At 50.5% G+C, this 6216-nt stretch overlaps 1 protein-coding gene and 1 pseudogene across 1 annotated transcript in view; both read right to left on the reverse strand.

Moving 5' to 3' along the window:
- The window catches only part of LOC111545272 (translation initiation factor IF-2-like), a 156276-nt gene that overhangs the window by 98429 nt on the left and 51631 nt on the right, over positions 1 to 6216 (reverse strand). The gene's annotated exons all lie outside the window — the stretch shown is intronic.
- Positions 537 to 3518, reverse strand: LOC111545184 (annotated as a pseudogene).

Here is a 6216-nt window from a genome sequence, read left to right on the forward strand (position 1 = left end):
AAGACTACTCATCAGGTGCTATGCTTATTACCTGAATGATGATGTAGTCTGTACACCAAACCCCCATGACATGCCTGTATAACAAACCTGCACATGTACCCATGAACCTGTATAACAAATCTGCAGATGTATTCATGAACCTAAAATAAAAGTTTAAAAAAATTAAAATTTGAAAAAAATGAACAAAGGAATATATCCACACATATTTGAATGAATAGAGATGATTGCCTGCCCTTCATAATTCAGGTTTCAGTAATATTTAAAAATGTATTTGCCCTGCCCCAGTCATTTTGAATGGGGGCTCTGTGTTCCAAGAGATCACTCCCCAATGGGGCTGGGGATTCAATATTATTTTGTCCATGTCCCTCCTTCAGTAAATGTCCCTGCATCCCTCCCTGACTGCAGAGCCAGCTCTCCTAGTGGGGGGCAAGGGGGTGAGATGAAGTGTCACAGCAAAGGGGGGAAGGGGCATGTGGGACAGAGTGGTCTAGGGGTCCCGTCCTGTGGAGCCTTCCTGCCCTATCTGACCTGACCCCTTAGCCTGAGTCTGAATCACTGGTGTCTGAGGAAGGGTACAATGAGGAGGAGGAGCTGCAATCTGAGCTGGAGCTAAGGTATGACACTGCTACTTGCTGTGCAGAGGATGACTCTGTTTTCTCACTCACTTTCTTTGGGGGACTTTTTAGGGGAATTGAGCTGTCCGCTGACATCTTGTAACCACTTTTCTAATTCCTGCTTTTTCTCCAAAGCGAGTTTCTCCTTTGTCTTTCCCACAGGCTTCTTAATGGTGTAGGGCCTCCGGGATTTCTTACGTATGCAGGAAAGGACATACGCTCAAGCTCTCTAAGTGTGGGTGGCTTAAGTGTTTCAGAACCAATTTCAATCTCTTCTGAGTTTGAACCACGTAAAGAGGGCGCCCTGGCTTGGATTATATGCACAACTCAGCCCAGCTTCTCCGCAGGTAATTCGTTGATGTCCAGGCTCAGTTGCCACTTCTCATTGTTAAGTCATGGGACTGCTCTCTTCCTCCTCCTCTGAATCATAACCCTTAGGCAGGGCAGGTGGGGCTGTCTTTGTGGCCTTTTGGGGAAGCTTAGTGCCACTTCCTCCAGAAGGTCCAAAGCCAGGAGGGCCTAAAGCAGCACGGCCACCCCCACTACCACTTGCTTTCTTGGACTTCTTGGGCTAAGGTGGGCGGGATGCCCAAGGCTCCTTGTCACCTTCATCAGCCCCAGCTCAGTCTCAATGCTTCTCTGCCTTTCGTTTCTTCTTTTTCTCTTTTTTTCTCTCTTTTCCTCTTGGGCTTGGATATTGGATCCTGACGCAGAGCAGCCAGTTGTTCATGTACTGCCCAAAGCTGTTCCTGTAGTTCTGCTAAGGATGAGCCCTTTCTTCCTCTAAGTCTGAGCTTTAGCTCTCTTCTTCTTCCTCCTCGTCCTCCTCATCTTCCTCCTCCTCTTCCTCAGAGGAGCTCTCACTGCTACTTTCCTGGCTGGAGGACTCTGAAGATGATTTGGCCAAGCCAAGGGGCGTGGCAGTAGAGACTGGTAAAGGCCCTGGCTCCAGTGGTTCATCTGGCATCTTGGCATAATGGAGACAAATACATCCTGTAGCTTTCGTGCCACTGCCACAACATCATGATCTGGGGGACTGTACTTACAGCAGTTGGAAAACATAAGCAGTACATCAGCAGCAAACTCCTGTGCATCTCGGTAATCAGGGTTCTCCATTTTCCGCCACAGGAGGCAGCATCAGAAGCTGCACGGGCAGGAAGACTCACCTTTCCCTGCCAACCTCAGACACCACAAAGAGGAGCCCTCTCTTGAGAGCACAGTGGGGATGACCTTAAGGATCTGTGCCCTGGGGTTCAAGTTTGAGGTCAAAGGAATTTGGGTGGGTTAAAGAAATATTTATGTCTAGAAAACGAAGTAATTTCTAAGCGCCAGGGGAGGAGGGGAGGTCTATGACTGTTTCTCCACCCCATAACTTCCTTAACCCAACACTGCCACATCATTAGTGCTTAATCGTAGACAGATAGTATTGTTCTCAAGACAAAGAAACCCCACCCTATTGTTTCAAACTCCAGGAAATATGAATTCTCAAACAGCAGAGAATTCATACTGTCCCACTACTGTTTTATAAAAGTAAAATACCAAGAACCAAAGACCGCTGCGTGCCTACATGAGACTTACTGTTTTGCACCTAGGTTCCCATCACTGCCTGAGCACCCCATGTGCCCCATGCAGTGGGTACCTTGACATTGCTGAGGTCCATGGGGTGCCTCATGATGTCGTGGTAGTTATGCAGGCCAAGTGCAGAAGCATCCACTGGTTTACAGAAAGGCCAAGCATAGGCAGCATGCTTCTTAGAGAGTAACTCCTTCAATATGCCATTGCAATGTTTTAATTGTTCTGAAAGCTTTCCTTTCTTAGAGCTCTGGTCTTGTTGCTGAGTCAGGCAAGTCTTTGTGTGTGGGCTTGGTGGGGCATGGGGGAAGTCGTGCTGCCTTAGGCTCAAGACTCCCAGGATGGCTACTTGGGGAACCAGGAGCCAGGATGGCTGTAGGTGTAGGGGTGGTAGTAACTGCTTTCCGCCTTATACCTTTTTTCTTGGCAACGAGCTGAGCTGGAGGAGCTTCAGTAACAGCAAGGAGAGGGGTTTCAGCAGAGTGCAGGGACTTGAAAAGTGGAGAGGGAATGACTGATGAGTGGGGAATGTTGAGGACAGGGGTAGGTATCTCAGGTGGGGGAGTATACAGGGCTGTGTGTGACACGGAAGAGATGGCAGGCACCTGATGAGCACTAGTAACACTGTCCCGGAGTGCTGCCAACTTGGCCCCCTTCTTGTGGCTGTTATTAGGGATGGTCACCACCAGTTCTTGTTCTTCTTGTGGCATTGATGCAACTTTCTGTAGGAAGATGTTTTCCAGCGTTTGTGTCATTAGGAGAATATTATCAGTGGGCTTGTTGTAAATATAACAGTTGGTGAACATGGTATTTAAATCTTCCATACACTCTGAGGCAGCCCAATAATAACTGTTTTCAAGTCTCCTCTTAATAGTACCCACGTCCATAGGCTGTTCTATAATTTTGTGATAATCCTCTGGGGCTGGCTATCCATGGGCTGCATGAGGGAAAGGAAAAAGCTAAGAATTTTGGCCACAGTGGTCCTCTCCCAACCCAAGGTGGGAATTGGTAGACCCAGTTTGACAGCATCCACAGGCTGCCGGAATGGCCGTGTGAACTGATGTTTCCACAGAGCCTTCATCACTACCTTGTGTAGGTATTGCAGCTGGTTGGTAACTCCTTCTGGCTTTTTGGGATTGGGCACCTCCTGGGGGAGTGGGTTGGCAGGGGTCAGTTGCAAAGCAGGTACCAAAGCTATTGTGTGGCTCTCAAATCCCTTACACAAGAGGGAGAGTTTTCGAATCCTTTTCCCTGGCGCCACTGCTTCTGGGCCCAGCCCCGGCAACCCTCTTCCCCAGGGAGTTTGTTGTGGGGAGCCGTGTTTTGCAGCATCTCGACCACACAGAACCTGCGCCGCCCTCAGCCGCGGAAAGTCCGGGTGGCCTCCACTTCCCTCACCTTAGGTCCAATAACCCGGTAAGCAGGGGGGAGGCCGTTGTTCTTGGGCCTCCAAGCCACAAACCCCCTGCCCTGCCGGAACGAAAGCAGTCTCTTCTGGGACCTCCTGGAGAGCTCCGGGAAGGTGGGCTCTGCAGATGGCGGACAGCAAGAAAATGGCGGCAGCCTCAGCTGCGGGCGACTAAGAGGGACTGACTCTGCAAACCAAAAGACGGCCCCTGATCTCAGACACCGTCATCAATATAGCCTGCTGTTGGTCTGCAGGGATCCCCTCTTCTTGTTGGGACCCTACGGAGTGGAGGAGGTTCCGTTTCGATCTGGGATGGAGGCGGATGCACACGAAAACTGGTTTAAGGAGCCGCGGCCTCCATTTCTGAAATCCTCTTGAAGGCAGAGTAGACAGGGTGGACAGACTCCGAGGATTGGGTGGACCCAAAACACGGGAGCTTAAGGGGATTTTATGGGGTCTGTACTGGCCACTGGGACCTGTCACAGGCCGGCAGGAAGGCCATTTCCAAGCAGATGGAAGGGGATTGAATGGCGCCCCGGACTACTCCAAGGCTCTGTATCTGTAGGCAGAATTCTCCAGCTCACTCTAGAGGATGCTCCACTGCAGAGCGAAACGGCGCCGTGAGCCCCCCGCCCCCCGGCCCTTTATATACAGGCGGAGAGGAGGAGCTTCCCCTCATGCCTACACCCGGCTGGAGATTTCCCCCATCCCCTCTGCGCCCGGCGCTCGCTGCTGCGTTAAGAAGCTGGGTCTAAGGGGGAGGAACACCTCTCCAAGGGAGCTTTTTCTATTGGCCAGCCACAGCGATGACGTCATAAACTTCATTTCCAAGGCGTCAGTCCCCCGGCAGAAGAGTGCAGCAGAGACGCACAGAGAAGTGGCAGCCCCCACATCTCCAAGCCAGCTGGCTGAGCTGTGGTTCTGGACTCCAGGGAAAGACCGCGGTTGGAAGGGGTGCAGACGCCTCCAGCACCCTCTCCCCGCCTCCCCTTCCAACAAAGTCTTCCCAGGCTTCCATACACACGGCAAGTGGAGACTGCCAAGCTTGGCCAGGTCGTGCCATTCCTAGCTCCTCTGTTGGCCAGACCAGCAGGGAAACGGCAGGGGTCACGTGGGGCCCCTGCCTGGGGCCCGCCAGGGGTGTGGCTGCAAGATGCTGGGCCGGTGGTGGTTCTCGGAGGTAAGGCAGCTGCAGCAAAGAATTCTTAAATCTGGCCGGGCGCGGTGGCTCACGCCTGTAATCCCAGCACTTTGGGAGGCTGAGGCGGGCGGATCACGAGGTCAGGAGATTGAGACCATCCTGGCTAACACGGTGAAACCCCATCTCTAGCAAAAATACAAAAAATTAGCAGGGCGTGGTGGCGGCACCTGTAGTCCCAGCTTCTCGGGAGGCTGAGGCAGGAGAACGTGTGAACCCAGAAGGCGGACCTTGCAGTGAGCCGAGATTGCACCACTGCACTGCAGCCTGGGCGGAAAGTGCAAGACTCCGTCTCAAAAAAAAATTCCTAAGTCTTCCTCATAATTTGGTTATCTAAATAAGGGTGCAGACTCTGGATCCTAAAGCCTTCCAGGGGGCCTCCAAAATTGCCCACGGCTTGGTACTGGGTTTGTAATCCCGGGTGTCAACACCCCGCCCCAAAGCGAAGCCGTGTTGAGGGAAGGGGCATAGCCCCAGCCCCTCTCTTCCCCACTGGGCTAGGGGGATGGGGAGAGCATTGGGCCTGCGTCCACATCAGCAGCACCCAGACTGGGTGACTAGGGTCACGTCCCTGCTGCTCCTGCCCTTTCCCCCAGCTGGAGGACCAGTTTTCCAAACGTTCCTGGGGGTTGCTAAAGGGACCAAGGGGGCCGCATGGCCCCGGCCTATGTCCCAAAATCCAGAGCGCTAAAATGCGGCTGCTCCTCCATATCCCCAGCTTCCTATCCCACAGTCGTCACTCTGTCCCGCTACCTCACCTCTCCCTACGGGTTCAGCACGGCTGCTGTGGTGTTCGTTTTTATCTAAAGAGAATAGAAAGTCCAGATGGGAAGAAATTTCAGATGAAGAATTTCAACACATTGTTTGATGATGGTATTTGGATGGTGGAATAGTTTTTCAATTAATGGGGGAAAGGTTTGGAAATCTTTAGAGCCCGTGGGAGTAAGAAGAAATTCTATTTTAAAGGAAGATATATCAGCAGACAAATGTTGACATCCTACCACATCAGTGGGCTGTCAAATGTCCTGGTTTGCCATAACTAAAAGGGTTCCTGAAATATGGCTCTTTCAGTTTTAAATCCAGAAAGGACAAACTCGAACGAGCTAACTAGCCTATGACTCAAATAAAATGCTAAAGCCATCAGTTACTCGAATTTTAGGAAATCACCATAAAGGACGATGAGATTCAAATTCACACATAGAAAACACTGAGGAATAAAATGAAAAATATAATTTAAAATAAGTAACATCTTCAGAGATACATTAGATATTAAATCCACAAAAGAAGTGCTGTTGCATATGAAAAGTTTTAGTTAATTTAAATGATGCATTCAGAATGTTAAAAAACAAATATCAAAAAACGACCCAATAAGTATAATTGACCTTAACTAAAAGTCAAATAAGCAATAGAAAGTATAACCAAAA

Source organism: Piliocolobus tephrosceles, chromosome 1, assembly GCF_002776525.5.
Source record: "Piliocolobus tephrosceles isolate RC106 chromosome 1, ASM277652v3, whole genome shotgun sequence".
Lineage (NCBI taxonomy): Eukaryota > Metazoa > Chordata > Mammalia > Primates > Cercopithecidae > Piliocolobus > Piliocolobus tephrosceles.